This window comes from Saccopteryx leptura, chromosome 1 (genome assembly GCF_036850995.1).
Source record: "Saccopteryx leptura isolate mSacLep1 chromosome 1, mSacLep1_pri_phased_curated, whole genome shotgun sequence".
Classification (NCBI taxonomy): Eukaryota; Metazoa; Chordata; class Mammalia; order Chiroptera; family Emballonuridae; genus Saccopteryx; species Saccopteryx leptura.
The window spans coordinates 212,867,483-212,893,468 of NC_089503.1; the positions used below are offsets into that span (position 1 = coordinate 212,867,483).

Below are 25,986 nucleotides of genomic sequence, written 5' to 3' on the forward strand. Positions count from 1 at the left end.
TCTGCTTTTTATTATGACAGGCAAGAATAAATGTGTATATGTGATTATTCTAATTTCATTTTAGCTCTCCAGAGAAGTTCACAGAGTGCCCGAGGGTATCTCCAGGAATATAATATGGCATAACTAAGTTTTCCCCTTCATACTGCCTCTTGCATACAGATAATGAATTTTAATTCTTTCACTATAAGCAGTTTCCTTACTCTAATATGTACAGAATTACACATTCTACCTTAAAATGCTACTCAATAACACTGCACTACAATGTAAGTGTGAACAAACCTTATGCATTAAAAAAAGAAAACTCAGTGACTAAATTGGAATTGGGACAAATAGCTACAAAAATGATAAGGCTGTGCAGTGATGTTCTAAGGCTAAGCCATTTTTCCATCTGCAAATCCAACCAGCGTTTCTCTGGTGCCTCTCATGGAACTAGACAAAAGCATGAACTGATTTAATAAATTTCTTCTATAATCCTAACTGATCATCTGCTGTGATCATGTGGAGTGTCAGAAGGATTACCACTGAGCCAGTATGGAGTTCAAGGTCAGGCTTGGCGTGAAAAGTATGTCATCAATTTATGCCCAAATGCTGAACACCGGTGGACTTGCCTTCTTTCTTTCCCCTTTTCTCAATCTCAGGCTGGAGGTCTCCAACTTTTAGGACTGCTTTTGATCCCATGTGTAAGGGAGAGTAAGGAAAAGAAATACCGTAACCATCAATTCATGGGACGTGCATCTGTTGAGCATCTACTATATGAAACATACCGTTATACATGAAAATGTTTCCTCGCATATTCTGTCATTGCCAAAATACTAGTGTTCCACCCTTCAATCGTACACCCAGGGTAACCCCTACCTCCGCACCCTTCTCTCCTTCCCCATTCACCGCTACTTTCCCCCACACGGAAGTTTTAGCTTTTAACACTTTCTGGCTCTTTTCAGTGAACCACTTTGAGAATTTCTTCACCAGTTTTTGCTCCCTGGTCTGACGAGTTAACAAACGTGCTTTTGTTAGACTAATTTCTTGTGCTTGTTCTGGATCTTTCTTTTATAACTTAATTTTGTGTTAGTGTAGTGCGCATGTCTGAGTCCCTCCCCCATGCACTTACTATTACAGCAGTTGAGCACGAGAGAGGCTGTATAGCCAAGCGGGTGAGAGACTTACTATGAATCCGGACTGCCGAGGCTCTGACGCTGACTCTGCAATTTTGGGCAATTTACTTAACTATATTGTCCCTTAGCATCCTCATCTTAAGTGGAGAATATGTTAATATCTGTCCCATTAATTGTGAGGAAAAATAAATTCATATATGTAAAGTTTTTAGATGTCCCATTTCGAGTAAAAATGGACCAAGGCAACTAAACACTGTATCTCCCATTGATTAGAAGTAAACACAAAAGGCAAGCCACCTGAGGATTTTGAAAAATAAACAAAAATAGGAAAATTGTGAGAGAAAGCTAAAACTTGGAGAAGTTTTAAACCATATAGGGGGAAATTCTTATTTTCTTCTGTTTTTCTTGTGGTTTTGACCTACAAGCAGTCCCTAAGTATTTGGAGGGTTTTTTTTTTACTTTCTGGGTTTGTTTTTAAGTTTTTTGACATTGGCCATAAAACTGTGACAAATTTTAAAAGATTAAAATCATGTACATATGTTTTCATATTATGGTAAGTGACAGAAGCCAGACTCAAAGGTCCACACACTGTGTGACTCAATCTCTACATCATTCTGGAAAAGGCAACTACAGAGACAGAACACAGATCACTGGTTTCTAGTGGCTGGAGGTGAGCAAGGGAGGGTGACCATAAAAGGGTAGAAGAAGGGAGACTTGGGGGGATGTAAACGTAGTGAATCTTGATTGGATAGTGAGCACATGACTGTTTCCATTTGTCAAAAATTCTAGAACTGCACATTAAAATGTATGAATTTTACTGTGTAGACTCTAAACAAAATATTAGAAACAAAATATAAAACAAAAAATATTAGAAGATTTAGCAAATTGTCAATATAACTCACATTATTAGTAGTATCAATAGTTACTATTATTAGACATGACTGGACAAATGGAAGAATGGCCTAAGAAAGGTACAGTTGGATTGCTTTGATAATAACTAATGTGAATCCACCAAGAAGAATGCAGAGACATAAAAGGAAGCAAAAAGAAAGCTGTCCCATAAAAGACCAAGAAGAATAAACTGGGAAAGAAATATTGATTTACAGGGGCTAAGAGTCCAAATTACTAAGATGTAAGTGATAAACTGAAGTTTGACCCAAATGGGGATCGATACATAGGGCCCCCTAGAGCTTGAGGTGGGGATGGGAAGTGTGCAGCAGGCTTCTGCAGTGCCCAGCGTGACCTGGGCATCCACATCATAGATCAGGGAAGGTACCCGAGTGAGGTAAGCCACAGGGAAAGGGGTGCACACAGGTGTCCTGGAAGTCAGGGCACCTAGACCACCAGCACAGAGCCAGGCTCCTGACTCCGAGGGACACAGCATCCCAAGCTAAGGACACATTCAGAAAGCCGACCAGGCTCAGAAAACCGATGTGACTGCAGCTTAGCACTGATGGCCTGAATTCATGCCACCAGTAACCAGTGTGGACATAAGCAGCACACGGTGTCAGATGTCCACCCCTTTCGTGGGTATTTTTGGTAAAAGGTAACAGGATGGAGAAGAGGATAGAGGGACAGATTCACTAACATATGGAGCTGGGCTTTCACTGACTCAGTGTCAGGGTCACAGATGGGGAACAGAAATAGTAGCTGAAACAAAACAAAACAAAACAAAACAAAACAAATCTAAGAGGGTAAATTAATCATCTCGGGAGATACCTGAGACTGCTTCATGAAGGAGAGAGTATCTGATCGAACTTTAAGGGATATGAACATCAAAATGGGGGGATAGATTAAAGAAAGGGAGAGAAGAGAGGGAAAAGGAAGAATAAAAAACAACAGGGAAAGAAATAATGAAAATGGAGGCAATGCAGGCAAAAGCCACCATGTAGTAGAGGCATAAATAACAGGAAATTAACTAATCTGCTGGGAGCAGATGCATGGAGAAGCAGCAGGAAGTGGGTGCACTATCACTGAGTGAAATCATTCCTGCTTCAGATGTTAGATAGGGAGGTTGTAAACCAGGAACTAGAACAAGCTGGGCGATCCAACTTCCCGCGCCGTTAGTTCACAGCTTCATTCAATTAAACAAATATTAATTGAGCAACTATCATGCCTAACAGCATGTAAAGTGCTGCAATTCAGAAAAAATATGTCACTATGCCTTTAAGTGGGGTTAACAATCTGGAGAGGAGACGCCAAAATATCTACAAGAAAAAAAATAACTTCAGTAAAAGGATTTGAGTTTTTGGCCTCCAGGGCATAGACTCAATAAGCAATCTCCGAATGTTTACTTTATGCAATAGTCTGCCCTAGATATTACAATAGATTTCTGCAAATAGCTTTGTCTCCTTTTCACTTTCTTCTCTTCTTCCTTTCAAGATCTGCTGCTACATACCCGTCTGTGTGTTAAATCAAGACAAATTAAGAAAGAAACCACATTGCAAGAAGGAAAAAAGTAATTCCATTTACTTTTAATGGTTTAGTAATTCCATTTTTGAGATGGGTAAACTGAGACGGAGAATAGTTAGAAAATTTGTTGAGGGTCAGACAGGGAAGAAGTTAGGGGGCTAGGATTTAACTCAGGCCTCAAAACTTTAAAACCGTTGTTTATATACTGAGCAAAATATAATTCCTGGAAATTACAGTGTATAGAGATTAAATGACTTGTCATTTGGTTGAGAAAATTCCTCCTGAAACCGGAAACAGCATGTTCCCCAGGGGCCAGCTGACGTTAACATAGATTATCCAGTTTGGCTGGAATGTTCCATTTCTAGCTTTCCCAACTTCTATGTTTCCATGTTGATCTTCTTTCCTTTTTAAAAATTCATTTTAAGATTTTTTAAAAGATATAGGTATATCTTTAAGATTTTATTTATTCATTTCAGAGGGAGAGAGAGAGAAGGGGGGGGGGGGGCAGGAAGCATCAACTCCCATATGTGCCTCGACCAGGCAAGGCCAGGGTTTTGAACAGGCAACTTCAGCATTCCTGGCTGATGCTTTATCCCCTGTGCCACCACAGGTCAGGCTAAGATTTCTAATTATATTCCAAATTTGAGACACATCTTCTGATAGAAAACAAATGAATGGCAAAAGTATCAATTAAGGGACAGCTGTCTCTTATCTTTCTAGGCATAAAACAAGGCTTTTTTGTTTCTGAAATCCTAGAAATTTTGTCCATGATTTATTTTCTTAATTTTTAATAATAATTAACTGTGGTAAAAGATACTGACTTGATCTTACAAAGTCAGTGCCCTTCCCATCACAGATGCTGAGAACCTTTCTTCTGAAATAAGCATATTAACTCATACTCTGGGCCTTGAAATTTTGTGTTTTGTTTGTTCTTTTTAATATCAAATAAGATCAGTCTTTGGTGCTATAGTAGGCACTATCCCAAGTCATTTTTCTCATTAAAGACTTGCTGAAATTATGAAAATTTTACAAATCAAGAAGAATAAGCATTTTCAGTGGAAAGGAATGATTCGAAACAGCTGAGAAGCAAACAGTATTTTTTTTGTGGTTTTTCTTTGTTTCATTTTAAGAGAACAGATATTACTAATATTGAAAATTACTTAGTAAGCTCTTACTCCAGTGCTCCTTATTGGTACTGAAGGCTATATTTTCACACGTAAAGTATAATCAGAATTTTAAGCAATTAACCATATCAGTCCGGTCAAGAAAAATCTGCCTAAAAAGAAAACTGAACTGTAGAAGCAAACAGATTTTTTTTTCTGGCTGGAATTCTCTAGATTCTAGAAAGTTATCTATTATAATTTAATATGCAGAGCCATGAAATAAGTCAGTTACTTAAAAACTGGCCAGCCTTCAGAGTATAAGGGATCTCTTAAAATGCATATTTCCAAGAAATAAACTTTTGAAATATTTTCTAATGTACACCTGGAAATAACTTTGGGAACTGTCAAGGTAAATTATGGTTCATGCACACATACTGTACATATGCACACCTGCATACCTATATCATATACAGGTTTACTTTAGAGCTTTCCAGAACCTGTAATATGTTAGTGTGCACTGAAAGCTCCTGAGAGTGCTTCAGTATTCAGAAATTTTCAAACAGTCTTGACACCCAAACCATTTTATGGAAAACTATATCATGGAGCCTGGGTTCAGAGCAGTGAACACATCTGAAAACCTCTTTTCACAGTCATAAGACGTTTACACTGCACGTTAGCAGGAGATGAAGGAAGGCAGGGTTGGGTAACAGACTGAAAAGCATGAATATTCCGGAGACCAAGAGAGAAGACCAGATGCCAAGGGCAGAGGGCGGCCAGGCAGAGCTGGTTCGGAGGCATCTCCCTCAGCATGGCCGTTGAGGCCCTATGGGACTGGGCCGGTTTCCATATTGCTTTTCATCCCATTTTCTACCCAGCTTCCTCTTCTGTCTCCCTCTGCCTCTGTGACTTTGTTATACCACCTTACCCTTTTTTTTCAGTCGTTTTCTTTACCCACCACTGTTCCACCTGCCTGGGACTTTTTTCTGACACTTTAACTCCTAGCTCATTGTCGTCTTCCTGGTTAGCGGTCTGCAGTAGCTTCCTCCCTTGTCACCCAGCGTTTCCGCACAGAACTCTGCTGTTTCTCTTTGTAGGACTAATTATGTTTTTTATTCACATGTTGATAGCTGCTTATTTATTTCATGTCGCCTCTACTGTTCTGTGAGCACCACGAGGGCAGGAAAGGACGATGCCGGTCAGTTGTGGTCAACTCTGCAAAGTCACCAAACACCTCACCCAGGACTGTTTGCAACAGAACAGTCCTTTAATAATCAATGCTAATAATTACTTAGTCACTTCCTTCACACTTATGTCTAGGCCTGGCCTAACTAAAACCCTCATACCTGATTAATGTATTCACAGAAATCAATCCCCTTAGGATATGGTCAGCCATCTATCTATATCCATGCAGTCATACACATTCTAAGACGACAAACTGGTATTTTTGTAAAATACTTCTTCAATAGCAGGGGCTGTAAGTTTGGATCAGTCATTGAGCTGAATGAGTACTGTGTGTTAGTGACTGTGAATCACTTGGGTACCTGCTATCTTGTTGTGTCCCTCAGCCGAGCTCCCTGACACTCCTGCGCTGATTTCAGAGCTCTGTAAGGACAGAAGGACAAAATGTTAGGGCTGGTCTTTCACTGGGAGCTGCTCTTACCAAATCGTCCCTCGCCAAAATACTTAATATGCTTGTAATGCCCATCATTCCGAACCTGATGACTTAATGGTCACAAGATCCCTGGAACTGAGCCGCTTCTTCTTTGCATTCCAAATTAGTCCGCTTCATTCCGCTCACAGAGCTCCCCCTAGAAGGAACCCCGTTTATCTGCCCACATGACTGGGCACTATCTAAATGACATGGATTAAGTCATTCATTCCTCACAGCCACGGGGAAGGCCAGGGTTAGCTCAGCAGTCCTGAGTTAGGCAAACCCTGCACGTTCCAAAGAAGGGCCTGTCTTCAGTTCCTGGAAGACAACCTCTGGAATAGCCAGCCTGGTAGAGCTTTCGTCTGCTCGAGGCCATGCTCTTCCCCTTTGACCAGATAAATTTATGGCGGCCGTTTTCAACTGTTGTTATCTCAGGGCACACAGACACTAAATCACTAAAATGCTGCAGCACACCTAAATATAAATTTTTTGCCAATCTGACAAAAAAAAAAAAGGTAAAATTCTGATTCATTCACACCAGATGGCTATTGTGTTGGCTGTTGCCATTTCTTATCTGACACTCTAAGGGAAAAGAAGTCACTGTCCCTGATTATGCAGTCAGGTACTGCATGTTTTAAAAATTCTTGTGGCACACAGGTTGAAAATCCTTGATTTATAGTGAATAGCTGTTTGGGCTTGGAGGAAGTGGCGGCTGAAGTCAGCATAACTGAGGTCAACCATCTCTCTAGTGCTGCAAACCTATGTGACAGACCCCTCATAAGACTTCGTGACTTACCCACAATAAAACTCTTAGATGCCAGAGCTCAGTTGAGCTTCCCTGGCTGATCACACTTCACATGTCTTCTCAGACATTGTTGCTGGGAGAATTAAGTAAATCCCCGTGTAACTCTGCTGGGAGCAGACACCTGAGAGGTGGCAGCTGGATTTTCACTTTATGTGCCGTTTCCCTCTGCCGAGTTTAATCTGAATCCTTTCACTGTAATAAACCATGACCGTACAAATAACAGCTTTATGGGATCTTGGGAGCCCCTCCAGCAAATCATTGAACCTGTGGGTAACCATAGGGGTGTCGTGGGACAGGGACACACACAGGAGGAGTTCAAGCGTCAGTGGCAAGATTTATTAAAGCAAAGTGCACGAGAGAGAGAGAGAGAGAGAGAGAGAAAGCGGGCAGCTGGAAGAGCACCCGCACAATCCCTTGGGGATACACTTTTCATTCTCTTGGGCTTGGAAAAGAGCAGGTTTATCTTGAACTATCCAATTCTGTCCTCTGATTTCCTTTGGGCAATGTCCTGCCAGTTTGGCTTCTACCCACTATTCTCTAGGCTTGTTAACAGAGGGAGGGGGGCAAAACTGATATGCTAATTTACTATAATCTGGGTAGTATTGAGGAGAGGTCACTTTGAGGTGACATGTGCATGGGCTAATAATAGGAATTTCCCTCTGCCCTTTTCTCCCCACTACACTCGTTGAGCTGGTGGCACTATGTTAGTTGCCCCTGTACCCACCGTGACAGCAGAGCTATTCACCTACTTAGTCAGATGTTTTATTGCATTCGCTTCTGCTTTTCTTGTTAATATCTAACTACCTGCCTATTCTAACAGGGGTACAACCAACCTATGAAGGAGGTTTTACTATTATCCACATTTTTTATAGAATATATTTTTATTTTATTTATTCATTTTTAGAGAGGAGAGAGAGAGAGAGAGAGAGGAGAGAGAGAGAGAGACAGAGAGAGAGAGAGAGAGAGAGAGAAAGGGGGAGGAGCTGGAAGTATCAACTCTCATATGTGCCTTGACCAGGCAAGTCCACGGTTTTGAACCAGCGACCTCAACATTTCCAGTTTGACGCTTTATCCACTGCGCCACCACAGGTCAGGCCTATTATCCACATTTTATAGACAGAGAAATTGGCAAAGAAAGGAGAGGTAATTCCATCAGAGTCTCCTAGCTAGTTTAATTATCAGTCTTTAAATTTGTCCAGTTCCAGGTTTGGGCATTTTACTACTATGTTATATGGTTTATCAGAATACTTGTTTGTTTTTTATGCCTTTTACTAAGTGCATCAAAAATGCCGCCTGGTTCTTTTTCCTACTGTATTATCAGGAATGATAATTTTTTAAATGCAAATTTATTATCAACTACCTAAATTTTATTTTATCTGTCAAAAAGAGACCAACAACTGTGAGTTCAAGTTCTTCTTTAACCACTGTATTTTATTTAAAACAAACTTTCCTCCAGTGCAGATGTGATACCGATTTTTCTTACATTCTCATATATTTCTCCCCATTCTGTATGAGTTTTAATCTATAAGGATGAAAACTACAATGAGTCAACTTTAAATCATACCAGGACTTATATAATTTGGGGAAAGAAAAACGAAACACCTCACCACAATTTTTCTCAAGATTTCTAACTTTTTGAGTCTGATCCATCCAGCGTTGCTTTTAAGTTAAAGAAAAGATAAAGAAAAAAGTTCATAATAGGCTAAAGCATGAAACTAATCACTCAGGTGTTATTAAAGAAAATGCAAATCATCTACTGATTTCTAAACACAAAAGAGAAAAATAAAATGCTAGTTATGTAGAAAAATCATGTTTGCTATAATCAAGCTTTTATTTAGGTAGACTTTGCAAAAAATGTTTTAGCCTTATTAGTCATTGTCATTAGGTGTCTGAGGTAGTAGTGCTTTATACTAACACCTGACCAAAACTACAATTCATTCTTTTATCTTTTTTTTAAAATCCATCTAAAGCTCAGAATAGTACTCTGTTCTACATAGTGTCCTGTTCTTATCACCAAAACAGACTGCACACCTCTTTGATATTTTGAGTTACCATTATATCTGCAAAGTTAATAAATCTATCCTTCAGTGTGGCTGAATGGAGGTCAAAATACTTTCATATGGTCCGTAGTGTCCAATGAAGTCCTTCAAATAACTTTCAAAAATACAAGGAAAGCGTCCAAAAGAAGGCTACCACCTCCAACAGTGATGAGAAATACATCATATGTAAACTGAATAACTGTGCAAATCCAAAGAATAAAAGTTCACGGTGCAGAAGGAGAGACTGTGTTACATGAGCCCGAGTCTTTCACACTGGTTTTGTCCCATTCTGATATTATGACTTGGCAGTTCCCACCACGTAGCAAGAACCAACATTGACCCAAACCCACCAAAGTAAATGGTCACCTAAATAAATCTTCCATAGTTAATGCAAACAAAAAGCCTTATTTAACACCTATTACCTTCACAATAAACGATTAAGTAGAATATTTGTCTTAATGAGGACAAATGTTTTCTGTAAGTACAAAATACAAAATTCTCTTTTAACAATTTTGGGATATTAAACTCAATTGAATTTTATTGATTAGGGTTAAAATATGGAATATTTAAAAATTGGAACAGCCTCTCCTGGACTATTCCTCATTGGAATTTCCATTTTATTTATGTTATGGTGGCTTATTATGTGGTTATTTACTGTATGTTGTTACACAAATCTACTTTTTTTATTCTTTATACTATCATATCTCCTTTTATATAGTTGAAAAAAATAAACTGTTATTGAGGGAATGACTAGAAAAGTAACCAGATTTATACATTAAACTGGTGGTTTTTAAACATTTTGCATACCAGAATTCCTTGAGGACTCAAGAGTATCCATCAGTAAAACTGGGGTGTCCTGCATTTCTTGAAAGTTCTTGATGAGCTGGTTTCATTAGCTTTGGGGAAAGCAGAAGACTAATTCTGCTAAATTTCAGGTAACACTGTGAAACCACATTTCAGAAAAAAGCACAATGAGCTCAGGTGTAACCTGAGTTACCCACATGTAAACTGATGGGCATATGATGTAGCACTGGAAAGTTTAGGGAGAACTGGGATCCATTTCTGAGAACAAGTAATTAAAAGTGCTCAAGAGGGTAACATTTATTCCATTTGGTGTGGTCCAGTGGAAAGGAAGTAGTAAAACGGATGACTGTGAGTGAGCCCCCAAGTCATCATCATCACAGTAACTTCAGTCCCCTCCTGAGAGGGAGGAAACAAAAGAAAAAGTTAAATATTAGAGAGAAAGACAAATGGCAGCAATATGTGGGTACTAGTTGGGAAATCTTGTTACATTAAAATAGAAAAAAAATCAATAATAGCCTACAAGAATTCTGGTGATTGCTTACTGGAGCCCTTACCGTGAGCCCAGGGCAAATGCACGCCATGTGTAAAGACCACAGGCACGGCTGATCAAGGGAAACAATGCTGTGATTGTAAGGGGGAAGTACAGGGTTACACTGGTTTAAAGTTCAACCAGCTCTATCAATTCTGAGCTGTAATATAGCTTCGAAATTTTGCTCTTTCGCTTAGTTTCACGCACAAGCCATAAATAGTACCCGTCAAATGCCATCAATGGTCGCATGTTACAAATCATCTTAGAAAACATGGAAAGACAAGCAGAATGATGACAAGGAAACCTTCACAATAGCCTCCAGATCAAGTATCATCTAGGAATACAGTGTTTCCTCCAAAACGACTTACAAGATTACCTTTCAAGGAATGTCAAATAAAATAAAAAGCTTTTCTTTTTTTTTTTTTAATATATAAAGGAAGGGAGATTGGAGGCTCAGTGAACAGATGATTATAGTCCTCCAAAGAGAACACTTAGGACTCAGGGAGCTGGTATTAAGAGCTTCGTGTGTCCGATTCCTGTGCCTACTAATCAGTTCCTTCTAAAACATGGAGGAAAAAGAAAAATAATGTATTGACCCCACTTCCTCAAAATTTCAATGCTCCACATTTTGATCAGAAGTTCCAGGTAGAATTTGTTTGTGGTGAACTCTGTTTTGAGAGAGACAACCTGAATGATACGTTTAGACATATGGACAAGCACTGTGTGTATCAGTTGTATTAAGGCTAGATGATAAATCATATATAAAAAAAAGTGCTTTGTGTACTGAGATGAACCCTTCCCTGACCTTTTTGTGTTGGTCTAATCCTGCATTATTTGCTTTCATAGCATCTATTTCTTCTCCCTTATGACACATCATATCTTAATTTGTGCTATTCATAATAAATAGTGTACAATTCCCATTAAACAGTGAACTCTATGGCTTCATAAGGGAAGAGACTACATGTATCTTTCAATTATCATTTTATTTCCAGCACTTGGAACAATGACAGGCGCTGAGATGATATGCTCAATAAAGGAATAATGCATTGTTTTATTAGATGACATAAAAGATTATCTCTAGTATGAGTGGAGATCATGATGTACATTAAATTTTTGGCCTCTTCTATGTATTGTCCCCAGAAATAAGGGTCATGTAAAAGAGGAACCCTTGTTTGGAGGAGTGTAATAGTCTCTGGGAATAGAAACTGAATAATGGTTATAGTGATAGGAACTAATAATGATGGCTGAACTCATGCTGCGCTTCTGCTTGCACTCTACAGGCCAATGTAAATGGTCTGACAGTCGAGTTAGCTAAATTATTCAAAGTACATAATCATGGTACTCGGGCCAGAAATACCACCACCATTTGTTGAGTGTCACGTCGGACACTGTGCTGAGTGCTGTAGAAAACGTGGCAGAGTCAGGATAAGAACAGCTTTGTGAGCAAGTTTTTCTCCCTTTACCTCTTTGCCAGAATAGCTCCTTGTCATGGCATTCTTGAGGTTCATAGAGCAAAGGCTATTAAGAACTCTCTGTGAGTAGACTTAAACAGTAATATCTGATACTCAGTTTTAGATTTTCACTTTTGAATCAGTTTTCCGAGGTCTTAGTCAGCTTTGTCAACTTGATATCTTGTGCTTTGCAGACTAATGTGAAGCCTGTGGATATATTTTGCATCAAATTGGAAAGCAAAAGTTAAAACAGGATTACTACAACTACATGATTAGAGACACTTGATATAAAGTAATGGATGACCAAAACCCAGAATAGACCTGTGGAATTCAATTCTAGAGAGTCTAGAACAGTGGTAGTCAACCTGGTCCCTACTGCCCACTAGTGGGCATTCCAGCTTTCATGGTGGGCGGTAGCAGAGCAACCAAAGTATAAATAAAAAGATAGATTTAACTATAGTAAGTTGTTTTATAAAGATTAATTCTGCCAAACTTAGTGAAAATATGACATAAAGTACTTGGCAAATTATTATTATATGCTTTAACTTGCTGTAACTCTGCTTTATAAATTTTATAAAGTAAAGTTCCTCCCTACTTTGTAAATCACCATTACTGTGGAACCGGTGGGTAGTAAGAAAATTTTACTACTAACAGAGATACAAAAGGGGGCAGTAGGTATAAAAAGGTTGACTACCCCTGGTCTAGAACATTCTTGGGTTTTATACTATTGCATAGAATGAGGACTCAAGATTATCACTATTTGGATATTAAAGGAATTTGTGATACTGAAAAGGTGATCTACCCAGACTCTGGGACCCTAATTAATTAAAAAGGGCCAGGATGGGGTCTGAAAATGAACTTTAGACTGCTGATTGGGAACAAAGAACAGTTGATAAAAACTAAAGAATGTTGTGCATCGTGAAAGAGTTACTGTACAAACATTAGAAAATGTTTTCTTCCCTAAAACATAATGTACATTTCTTATCACTGTCACTTGAGAAGAGTATTTTAAAAGTTAGGAAGATACAGAAAACAGCACCTAAAACCATCAGGGGAATGAAGTGTGAAGTCTGCCATATGTAGTCAGATTAAAATGGAAAACTTTGCTCACAGAAAAACAGAAGCTGAAAAATAGCATCAACATAAACATAGAAATGAGCAGCTTAAAAATCAATATAACTTACACATTTAATATAGATTTGTTCAACAAATTTTAACGTATTAAGGCAAAGGAATATGCTAAGGAAATAAGATCATCAGCATTTTCGTAACACCAGTTAGAAATACAGTCTGGAAATACACATACATCTGACAAGAATCTGTCAGATTTATTCAAAACTAAGCCATAGGCAGTTATTAATGGAAACCTTGCATATAGCTTATCTTTAGGATTAAAAGCTAAAACTTCCAATAACCATATCTTAAGGAGTCCAATGTCAATCAAACACTAGAATTAGAAGGGTCTGAATATAACACTAATTAAATCCCAGAACGGCTTAAAAAAAAAAAAGCAATTTAAACAAGAGCTGATACCTAATATTTTGAAAGAAAACATCTATAAATAAGGGAATTCCTCAGGAAAAAAAAAAGGACTTTATTCAGACATTATGAGAACAATTGCAATTAGGGGTCATTAATTGTTGATGAATAATGATTTTCATTTTTAAAATACCTGAACAATCAGGGGGAACTGACTTTTCGGAATGGATTTGTCAGTTTGGGCCCTAAGCAGAGATAAGGACTGCTCACCAGGAAAGCTTTGCTCTGTGCAGGATTTTAGAGATCAGTCTGCTCCTTTCTGGGGAACAGAAATAGCTCTCAGATACATTTTTTTAACCTGACACTAAGGGAGATATAAAGTTCCTTTGATAGGGAAGACTTTGATCTTAGGCCAAAAAGCCGAGAAAAGAGAACAAAGCAATCAGAATCCAGGCCTAGCCTCAATCTTCATTTAAATGTTTTTCTGAACACCTCACTGGAGTGGAAATTTTCTCATTTAAAAAAAAAAAAAGACAGGTATTTAAGTTACAGACTCGTAGTATACCTCTGAGCAACAACAACAAAAGTAAATAATGATACTCATTCCAAAAGGGCTCTCTGCTTTATGTTTTATGTAAATGTTGTATAGATCTCTATTCCTTTGTCAGCGAAAAAGGAAAGTAATTTATTTTTTATGGCATAGTTCAGAGGCACTATCTCATTTGATCTTCAGTACAATACTAGAGTGTATAAGAGCAGGTGTCATGATTTCCATTTTGCAAAAGTAAAAACAATCTGTAAGAACTAGGAACCTTATCAATAGCTGCCTATTTTATCAAGTCCACTGTGTGGACAGGTTTAATGAGAAGTTCAACTAGGTTGAAAAACTGGGATTTGAATGAATCCTTCTCATTCTAAGTCCATGCTCTTAACCCCTATATTTTAAATTCCTTGTCCAAACTAACATGCCTTGACTACTAGAACTAACAAACTCTCAAACTAGTGTTCTTGTTATACAAATCACCTCCCATATCCATTCACAACTAAGTGGAGTGTGAATAAAGGCTAGACATTAGACATTCACCAACCCTTTTACCTTTGCTCCTGGGCCCATACCAAGACTACAAAGGCATCCCGAGCTTTTGGTGCAATTAGGTGCAGGCACATGACTGAGATCTGGTTGACAGTGTGTAGACAGATGCTCGTGCATGGATTCCAGACCTGGACTATAATATCTTTCATTATAGTCCAGCTGAATGAGGAAGACACCTGGCTTCCTATATTACACATCGAAGGTCATTTTGTACCCCTGCCAGCAAAGTATGAGAGTTACAGTTGCATCATATTCTTGCCAATATTTGGTGTTGTTACTCTTATTCGTATTAGACATTTAGTCCATCCACATGCAGTGACAACTGTGGTTTTAATTTGCCTTTTCCTGATAACTTATCATTTTAAGCATTTTCCATAGGTTTATCACTCATTTTTTACATGTTCATTTGTGACTATCTATTCTAATCTTTTTTCCCATTCTTACCTGGGATGTTTATCTTTGTTTTATTGTGCGATAGCAGCATTTATACTCTGACACAATCTTTTGTCAAATATGTTTTTGCTGAAATAGATTTTTGTGAGAATACTTTCTTCCTATCTGTGACTTGCCATTTTGTTTTCAAATAAATTCCAATTATCAGTCTTTCTTATTATGGTTTGTGCTTTTTTTAAAGCCATATATTAGAAATCATTTCCTGCACAAGTATATGAGAATAGTCTAGTTTGTTGGCTTTTAGAAGGTTTATACTTTAGCGAGTGTAATCTGGAATATAGCACATCTAATGAGAGTAAGGGCTGATGTTCATTTTGTAACATAGGTTTATCCGGTTCCAGCAACATTTATTGCAAAGAATTTCCTAAATCAATTGACCATTATATGTCGGTCTATTTCTGGGCAGTATTTTGATCCATTCATCTATCTGTCTTTATTTTATGCCACTATTTTATTCTAGATAAGAATCGCATTACAGTAACTTCTGTGCATTTTCATATAATTTTAGTATTAGCTTGTCAATTACTTCCCCTCCACAAAAAGTATAGTCTCCTGGGATTTTGAGTGGGATTGCATTAAGTTTATAAATCAATTTTGTGAGAACTGACCTTAATAAAATCGAATTACTGAAGCCATAAACCTGGAGTAAAGATCTTCTTTAAATTCTCTGAGCAAAATCTTATAATTTTTATTGTAGGAGTCTTGCACATAATTTATTAAATTTACTGGAGTATTTTCTCTTTGGGGGATGCTTTTATAAATAATGTCTCAATGAATTTTCTAATTGTTTCTGCACATGTATAGAAATAAATTTGTGTAAAATTGGTTTTGTGTCCTATGACCTTCCCATTAACTTATTTACAATAGCTGCCTTTTAGATTTGTCAGGATTTCCCACATGGATATATCTTCCATGAACAAAGACAGTTTTAACTATTCCTTTGAATTGTTATGACTTTTATATCTTTTTCTTGTCCTTTTGGATTGACCAGGACCTTCAGGACAATGTTAAATAGTACTGATACATTGTTTGTCCCTCACCTTAGCTGGAAAAATATTCACAATTTCACCATTAAAAATGATGTTTGCTGTCAGTGTTGAATTTTTCAAATGCTGATGAGTTGAGTACACATTTTAATTGATCAGCTCATTTCTTCCTTTCTTTTACTAATGTGGTACAACATATGATTCTTTTTTTTTATTGATTTTAGAGAGACAGAGACAGGAGGGGGAGAGATGGAAAGAGAGAGAAACATTTATTTGCTGTTCCACTTAGTTGTGTACTCATTGGTCATTTTACACATGTACCTTTGACCAGGGATAGAATCCACAACCTTGGTATTTTGGGACCACACTACAACTGACTAGGCTAACAAGCCAGGGCCTATTATTAATTTTTGAATGTAAAAGTAATCTTGCCTTCCTTGGATAAACTCCAAATGCTCATAATAAATTACCCTTTTTATATATAATAGAATTATTTTGCCAATATTTTGTTAAGGTTTCTCATCTCTGTTCAAGGAATGAGGGATCAAGGAATGATGGGGGATCAAGGAATGTATTTTCTTCTAATGTCTTTAGTTTTAAAATCATGATGTCTTTAACAAGGTGATTGGAACTGCTCAGTTTTCTTATACTTTATGAAAGTTTATATAAGATTGGAATTTTTTACTCCTTAAATTTATAATAGTATACATCAATGAAGCCACATGGCACTGAAGTTTTTTCTATAGGAAGATTTTGAATTACAAATTTAATTTGTTTACTGAATACAAGACTGCTCATATCTTTTATTTCTTCTTGTATCAATTTGGATAAATTGTTATTGTAAAGAAAATTCTCCATTGCATCTAAATTGTAGAATTTATTGATCTAAAAGTGGTTCATTTTTCATAATATTCACTTATATTGTTCTTAATAACTTTGGGATATATATATACTATTATCCTCTTTATCAAATCCAATATTGGTAATTTATTTTTCATTTTCTTGATCAGCTGTGCTAGGGGTTTATCCACTTGATTGATCTTTTGTAACTTCTGCTCTTTTACTTTTTCTCTTTTTCTATCATTGATTTTCTGTCTTGTATTTATTTCCTTTTTTTAATGTAATTTGGCTTTAATTTACTCTTCTTATTCTGGCTTCTTAATGTGAAAACTTAGGTCACTAATTTTAATTGTTTCTTCTCTTCTAATATAAGCATTTAAAAGTGTTCATTTCCAAACCCTGATCTAGCTGCATCCCACAAATTTTATGTTGTATTTTCTTAGGTGAAAGGAGGGGATATAGTGAGGCAGACTCCCACATACACCCTGACCAGGATCCACCCAGCAACCTCATCTGGGGCCAATACTTGAGTACTGAGCAATTTTTACACTGTCCTGCTGTGACAGAGCTATCTTCAATGTCCAAGGCCATGCTCCAACCAATCAACACACTGGCTGCAGGAGAGGAAGAGAGAGAGAAGGGGGAGAAGGAGGGGGAGAGAAGCAGATGGTAGCATACCCTGACTGGGAATCAATCATGTTTTATTTTTCTTATTTAGATCAAAGTGTTTACTAATTTTTCCTGAGAATTCTTCCTTTCACCAATGAGTTATTTAGATATGTATTTCTTAGTTCCCAATTATTTGGTGAGTTTCCAGATATCTATATACACACATACACGCACACACATATGTATTTAAATTTAATCTTCTATACATATTGTGTTCAGAGGAACTACTCTGTAAAATGTCATACTTTTCCAACATGTCAAAACTTCTTTTATGGCCCAGCATATGGTCTGTTTTGGTGAGTGCTCCAGAGTATTGCAGATGTGTATGTGCTGCAGATGTCAAGATTGGTATTCTACAAATATAAATCAGAACAATTTGATAGATGGCATTTTCAGGATTACTGTTTTTTTTTAACTGACAGTGAATGTTAAAATACTATGATCAGCATTTGTTTGAGTATTCTCCCTTTAATTCTGCCAACTTTTGATTTGTGTATTTTAAATTTTTTTATTCAGTTGCATACACCTGGAGAATAGTTATGTCAACTAATATATTGGCCTTTTTATCATTATGAAATGTTTCTTCTTTTCAAGTAATAATCCTAGCCTTGAAGTTTACTTTATATTAACCTTCTAATTTCTGACTGCCATTTGCATGTTACATTATTTTCCCATCATTTGCATCAAAATATGTGTTATATTAAGCGTCCAACTCTTATAGACGGCATATATTTTACTTTATTTCTTCTATTGCCTTTTCAATATTATCCCTCTTTGTATAACTTTTTAATGGTAGCTCTAAATATCCCAATACAACTCCTTAATTTATCACATTCTACTTCTAATTATTATTGCATCACTTTCAGTAAAATATAGGTATTTAAAATAACAGCATAATCCCATTTGCTTACTTTTCTCTGTGTTATTATTGTCATACCATAAAAATGCAGAGACAATACTACTTTTGCTTTAAATAATAAGTTTTCAGTTAAAGATAACAACAAAAATATAAAATATAGGCTTCTATATTTGCCAATATATTTATATTTATGATTCTGAGTGCTTGTCATTCTTTCCTGTTAACACAAGTCCTTGTCTGGTATCACTTCCCTCCCGCTGGTAGGACCTACTTTAACTTTTCTTGCATTACAGTTCTGCAAACATTCCCTCGAATCAGAAAATGTTGTTTCAACTTCAATAAAGCATATACATATTTATTGGATTTGATTTTGCTTTCTTTTTAAAGACTTTAAAACTTCCTTTTTAAAACCTTAAAACTTTCTACCTGCCATTGTTTCTGATTAAAAACATAACATCAATACTTTGTACCATGGTTCTCTGAGAAGTAACTGGCAATTTTTCTCTGGTTGCACAACATTTTTTCTTTATGTGTGCTTTTCAGCAATTTAACTATGATATCACTAGGAAAGGTTTCTTTTGTACTCATCCCACTTGTGGTCTTCTGAGCTTCTCGATCCTGTAGCTTAGTTGTGCTATTTTCAGCAAATTTGGGAAGTTGTGGGCCATTATCTATTTAGAAATTTTATTGCCCCACCCCTTTGTCCTCTTTTACAAGGACTCTATTTTTACACCCTAGACCTTTTTGACATTACTTTGACAAGTGTTTATTGAAAATTTTTTTTTGTGCTTCCAAGTGGGTCATTTCTGTTGATCCTGACAAGATCACTCACCTTTTCTTTTATAGTTTCATCCTGCTGCTAAAGTTCATATTTATTACTTTTCAGTTCTTGAATTTTAATATGAATTTTATAGCTTCTGTTTCTCTGCTGCAACTGTTACTTCATTTTTATTATTTAACTCTTGATTATATTTCTGATAGCTATTTTAAATACTAACTGTAAATATACTGTTATAAAACATTTTAGTACTTTATTTTCAACATCTTAGTCATCGAGGATTCCACAAGACGGGTAATAGCAATAGACCCGTCTTGTTGACTATTTTGCCTTTTAGTTTTGGAGCACATTTTCTTCCTTTTTTCACATGGTCAGTAATTTTGATGTTGTTTTATGTTAGACATTATAGATTTTACATCGAAAGGAGTCTTCAGTATGGCATTTTGCTTAAAATAATATTGATTTTATTTATTTATTTTTTATTTTTTTATAATAAATTTTTATTAATGGTAATGGGATGACATTAATAAATCAGGGTACATATATTCAAAGAAAACATGTCTAGGTTATTTTGTCATTAAATTATGTTGCAAACCCCTCGCCCAAAGTCAGACTGTCCTCCGCCACCCTCTATCTAGTTCTCTGTGCCCCTCCCCCTCCCCCTAACTCTCTCCCTCCTTCCCTCCCATGTCCTCCCTCCCCCCACCCTTGGTAACCACCACACTCTTGTCCATGTCTCTTAGTCTCATTTTTATGTTCCACCAATGTATGGAACGATGTAGTTCTTGTTTTTTTCTGATTTACTTATTTCACTCCTTAAAATGTTATCAAGATCCCACCATTTTGCTGTAAATGATCTGATGTCATCATTTCTTATGGCTGAGTAGTATTCCATAGTGTATATGTGCCACATCTTCTTTATCCAGTCTTCTATTGAAGGGCTTTTTGGTTGTTTCCATGTCTTGGCCACTGTGAACAGTGCTGCAATGAACATGGGGCTACATGTGTCTTCATGTATCAATGTTTCTGAGGTTTTGGGGTATATACCCAGTAGAGGGATTGCTGGGTCATAAGGTAGTTCTATTTGCAGTTTTTTGAGGAACCACCATACTTTCCTCCATAATGGTTGTACTACTTTACATTCCCACCAACAGTGAATGAGGGTTCCTTTTTCTCCACAGCCTCTCCAACATTTGCTATTACCCGTCTTGTTGATAATAGCTAATCTAACAGGAGTGAGGTGGTATCTCATTGTAGTTTTGATTTGCATTTCTCTAATAACTAATGAAGCTGAGCATCTTTTCATATATCTGTTGGCCATTTGTATCTCTTCCTGGGAGAAGTGTCTGTTCATGTCCTCTTCCCATTTTTTTATTGGATTGTTTGTTTGTTTGTTGTTGAGTTTTATGAGTTCTTTGTAAATTTTGGATATTAGGCCCTTATCTGAGCTGTTGTTTGAAAATATCATTTCCCATTTAGTTGGCTGTCTGTTTATTTTGATATCAGTTTCTCTTGCTGAGCAGAAACTTTTTATTCTGATGTAGTCCCATTCATTTATCTTTGCCTTCACTTCTCTTGCCATTGGAGTCAAGTTCATAAAATGTTCTTTAAAACCCAGGTCCATGATTTTAGTACCTATGACTTCTTCTATGTACTTTATTGTTTCAGGTCTTATATTTAGGTCTTTGATCCATTTTGAATTAATTTTAGTACACGGGGACAGGCTGTAGTCGAGTTTCATTCTTTTGCATGTGGCTTTCCAGTTTTCCCAACACCATTTGTTGAAGAGGCTTTCTTTTCTCCATTGTGTGTTGTTGGCCCCTTTATCAAAGATTATTTGACCATATATATGTGGTTTTATTTCTGGGCTTTCTATTCTGTTCCATTGGTCTGAGTGTCTATTTTTCTGCCAATACCATGCTGTTTTGATTATCGTGGCCCTATAATATAGTTTAAAGTCAGGTATTGTAATGCCCCCAGCTTCATTCTTTTTCCTTAGGATTGTTTTGGCTATTCAGGGTTTTTTATAGTTCCATATAAATCTGATGATTTTTTTTTCCATTTCTTTAAAAAATCTCATAGGGATTTTGATGGGAATTGCATTAAATTTGTATATTGCTTTGGGTAATATGGCCATTTTGATTATATTTATTCTTCCTATCCAAGAACAAGGAATATTTTTCCATCTCATTGTATCTTTTTCGATTTCTCTTAACAATGCTTTGTAATTTTCATTATATAGGTCCTTTACGTTCTTTGTTATGTTTATTCCTAGGTATTTTATTTTTTTTGTTGCAATCGTGAAGGGGATTATTTTTTTGAGTTCGTTTTCTAATATTTCATTGTTGGCATATAGAAAGGCTATGGACTTTTGTATGTTAATTTTGTATCCTGCGACCTTACTGTATTGGTTTATTGTTTCTAATAATCTTTTTGTGGAGTCCTTCGGGTTTTCGATGTATAGGATCATATCATCAGCAAAAAGTGATACCTTTACTTCTTCTTTTCCGATATGGATGCCTTTTATTTCTTTGTCTTGTCTGATTGCTCTGGCCAGAACTTCTAGCACCACGTTAAATAAGAGTGGAGAGAGTGGACAACCCTGTCTTGTTCCTGATTTAAGGTAGAAAGTCCTCAGTTTTATGCCGTTTAATAGGATGTTGGCTGATGGTTTATCATATATGGCCTTTATCATGTTGAGATATTTTCCTTCTATACCCATTTTGTTGAGAGTCTTAAACATAAAATTGTGTTGTATTTTATCAAAAGCCTTTTCTGCATCTATTGATAAGATCGTGTGGTTTTTGTTCTTTGTTTTGTTGATATGGTGTATTACGTTAACCGTTTTACGTATGTTGAACCATCCTTGAGATTCTGGGATGAATCCCACTTGATCATGATGTATTATTTTTTTAATATGTTGTTGTATTCGGTTTGCCAGTATTTTGTTTAGAATTTTAGCATCTGTATTCATTAGAGATATTGGTCTGTAGTTTTCTTTCTTTGTGCCATCCTTGCCAGGTTTTGGTATGAGGGTTATGTTGGCCTCATAAAATGTGTTTGGAAGTATTGCTTCTTCTTCAATTTTTTGGAAGACTTTGAGTAGAATAGGAACCAAGTCTTCTTTGAATGTTTGATAGAATTCACTAGTATAACCGTCTGGGCCTGGACTTTTGTTTTTGGGGAGGTTTTTAATAGTTTTTTCTATTTCCTCCCTGCTGATTGGTCTGTTTAGGCTTTCTGCTTCTTCATGACTCAGTCTAGGAAGGTTGTATTGTTCTAGGAATTTATCCATTTCTTCTAGATTGTTGTATTTGGTGGCATATAATTTTTCATAGTATTCTACAATAATTCTTTGTATATCTATGATGTCTGTGGTGATCTCTCCTCTTTCATTTTGGATTTTATTTATTTGAGTCCTGTGCCTTTTTTCCTTGGTGAGTCTTGCCAAGGGTTTGTCAATTTTGTTGATCTTTTCAAAGAACCAGCTCCTTGTTTTATTGATTTTTTCTATAGTTTTTCTGTTCTCTATTTCATTTATTTCTGCTCTGATTTTTATTATCTCCTTTCTTCGGCTGGTTTTGGGTTGTCTTTGTTCTTCTTTTTCTAGTTCCTTAAGGTGTGAAGTTAAGTGGTTTACTTCGGCTCTCTCTTGTTTGTTCATATAGGCCTGAAGTGATATGAACTTTCCTCTTATTACTGCTTTTGCTGCATCCCAGAGATTCTGATATGTCGTATTTTCATTTTCATTTGTCTGTATATATCTTTTGATCTCTGCGCTTATTTCTTCTTTGACCCATTCATTTTTTAGAAGTATGTTGTTTAGTTTCCACATTTTTGTGGGTTTTCCCCCCTCTTTTTTGCAGTTGAATTCTAGTTTCAAGGCTTTATGATCAGAAAATATGCTTGGTACAATTTCAATTTTTCTAAATTTGCTGATATTGTCTTTGTGGCCCAACATATGGTCAATTCTTGAGGATGTTCCATGTACACTAGAGAAAAATGTATACTCTGTCGCTTTGGGATGAAGTGTCCTGTAGATGTCTATCATATCCAGGTGTTCTAGTATTTCGTTTAAGGCCACTATGTCTTTGTTGATTCTCTGTTTGGATGACCGATCTAGAGCCGTCAGCAGTGTATTGAGGTCTCCAAGTATGATTGTATTTTTGTTAGTTTTTGTTTTAAGGTCAATAAGTAGCTGTCTTATATATTTTGGTGCTCCTTGGTTTGGTGCATATATATTAAGGATTGTTATGTCTTCTTGATTCAACTTCCCCTTAATCATTATGAAATGACCATTTTTGTCTCTGAGTACTTTTTCTGTCTTGTAGTCAGCATTATTAGATATGAGTATTGCTACACCTGCTTTTTTTTGGGTGTTGTTTGCTTGGAGTATTGTTTTCCAGCCTTTCACTTTGAATTTGTTTTTATCCTTGTTGCTTAGATGTGTTTCTTGTAGGCAGCATATAGTTGGATTTTCTTTTTTAATCCATTCTGCTACTCTGTGTCTTTTTATTGGTAAGTTTAATCCATTTACATTTAGTGTAATTATTGACACTTGTGGGTTCCCTACTGCCATTTTATAAATTGCTTTCTGTTAGTTTTGTATCCAGTTTGATTCTTCTCTTTTGTTTTTCTATCATTTGTTTTTGTTTGTTTGTGTTCCATACTTCTTTCCTCTGTTGCTACTTTTTTTAAGTCAAGTGTTTTTGTGGTGGTTTTTTCAAGGGTGGTTACCATTAAGTAATGAAAAGGGTACCTACCATATTCATTGTAGTACCCTATCTTATAAGTATTTCTGCACTTCATCGTCCTTTGCTACTGTTAATCTCCATCCTCTCCCCCCTTTTTTTCCTTTGTTGTCACAGTTTAAGTTTGGTTTTATTGTGTTCTTGGTGGAGCTGTTACTTGTGGTGTTGTTTTCTTTTGTTCTTTGAATCTGGCTGGAAAACCCCCTTTAGTATTTCCTGGAGTGGGGGCTTTCTGTTGATAAATTCTCTCATTTTTTCTGTATTTGTGAATGTTTTTATATCTCCTTCATACTTGAAGGATAGCTTTGATGGGTATAGTATTCTTGGCTGAAAGTTCCTCTCTTTCAGGGCTTTAAATATTGGGGTCCACTCTCTTCTAGCTTGTAGAGTTTCTGCTGAGAAATCTGATGATAATCTAATAGGCCTTCCTTTATATGTTGTACTCTTCTTTTCCCTGGCTGCCTTGAGAATTTTTTCTTTGTCATTGGTTTGTGTCATCTTTATTATGATGTGCCTTGGAGTGGGTTTGTTGGGGTTAAGAAAACTCGGTGTTCTGTTTGCTTCTTGAATTTGAGGATTTAGTTCTTTCCACAGGCTTGGGAAATTCTCGTCTATTATTTGTTTGAGTATATTATCCATTCCATTTTCTTTTTCTTCTCCCTCTGATATACCTATTATTCTTATGTTATTCTTTCTGATGGAGTCAGACAATTCCTGTAGGGCTTTCTCGTTTTTTATTATTTTTGAGTCTCTTTCTTCTTCTCTCTGTTGTGCCTCAAGTTGTTTGTCTTCTATTTCACTAATCCTATCTTCAATATGGGCTGTTCTGTTAGCTAAGCTTGTTACCTCGTTTTTCAGCTCGTGAATTGAGTTTTTCATTTCTGTTTGATTTGTTTTTATAGTTTCAATTTCCTTGGTAATATATTCTTTGTGTTCATTGAGTTGTTTTCTGATCTCCCTATATTGCCTTTCTGTGTTTTCTTGTATATCTCTGAGTATTTTTAAGATTTCTATTTTAAATTCTCTGTCATTTAGCTCCAAGGCTTCCTATATGTTAAATCTTTTCTCCATAGATTTTTCCACATCTATTTTTGTTACCTCTCTTTCTTTTGTATCCATAATATTCGATTTCATCTTTCTTATCGGCATCTGAGGGTGGTCTTGTTGATAGCACTAATTAGAATTAATAAAGAGTAAAAAGTAAAAAAAAAAAAAAAAAAAAAAAAAAGGTAAAACACCCCACAAAAAAAAAACAGTAATAATTTATTATTTCCCCCTTTTTTCTTTCTTCTCTTTCCCTCCTCTCCCCTCCTCAGGGAAATATCGTGCCTATAATGGAGGGCCTGATTTGGGGTGAAAAGTTCAAGGGGCAAAAAAAGGGAGTAGGGACCTACTAAATGCAAAAAAAAAAAAAAAGGAAGAAAGAAAATCTTAGACAAGCATAAGATGATTTGCTTGTAAGTGATGGTCAACTAAGAGATATAATGAGAGGGATAAGAGGGAACCAGAAAAAAGGACCAATAAAGAATAATAAAGAAGAAAAAAATAAAAATAATAAGTAAAAATCTGTTGTATTAAGTGGAGTGAAGACTAAATACAATGGAGACCTTGGGTTGGGAGGACCCAAAATGCCACAAAAATAAACAAACAAGAAAAAAAATAAAAACAAAAGCAAAAAAGAAAAATAAAGCCAAAAAATGCCTTGAGTCCCAAATTAACTAATTTGTTCGTGATTGAGGATTAAATGGGAGGAAAGTAAAATGAGAAAAGAAAAAACGAATAGAAAGGAAAAAATAAGAAAAAGAGAAAAACGAAGGAAGAAATAAAATAGGAAGAGAAAAAAAACAAAATAAAGCAAGACAAAAAGAACAAAAGAGGAGAGAGTGAGAGTTAAGTGTTTTGGAGTATAACCTTAAAGGAGGGTGAGGATGAAGAGGAGAAATAAAATGTAACACTCATGGGTAGTGTAGTTCAAGAAAAGGGAAGCATAAGATGGGCAGAGAATAGAAGGACCGAGGTAGAGGAAATAAAGGCAATAAGATAGAAGAAACAAACAACAACAACAAAAAAAGAATTAGTGGAACAAGTTGTAAAGTCTGTGGATTTTTCTTGATTTTGAGAGGTTAACTTCTTCCTTTTTCTTTTCTCTCCCTCTTCCTGGTCGGTGACTCT

General features: G+C 36.2%; 1 protein-coding gene across 10 annotated transcripts in view; it reads right to left on the reverse strand.

The window, feature by feature from the left end:
- INPP4B (inositol polyphosphate-4-phosphatase type II B) overlaps positions 1-25,986 on the reverse strand; it is a 611,130-nt gene that overhangs the window by 317,134 nt on the left and 268,010 nt on the right. For 7 of the 10 annotated variants that reach the window (XM_066385755.1, XM_066385716.1, XM_066385724.1 and 4 more), the window contains one exon: positions 6,169-6,229. The exons of the other annotated variants lie outside the window; for them this stretch is intronic. The gene's annotated coding sequence lies outside the window, so the exon portion shown is untranslated. The remainder of the gene's footprint in view (positions 1-6,168; positions 6,230-25,986) is intronic. 10 annotated transcript variants of the gene reach the window in all.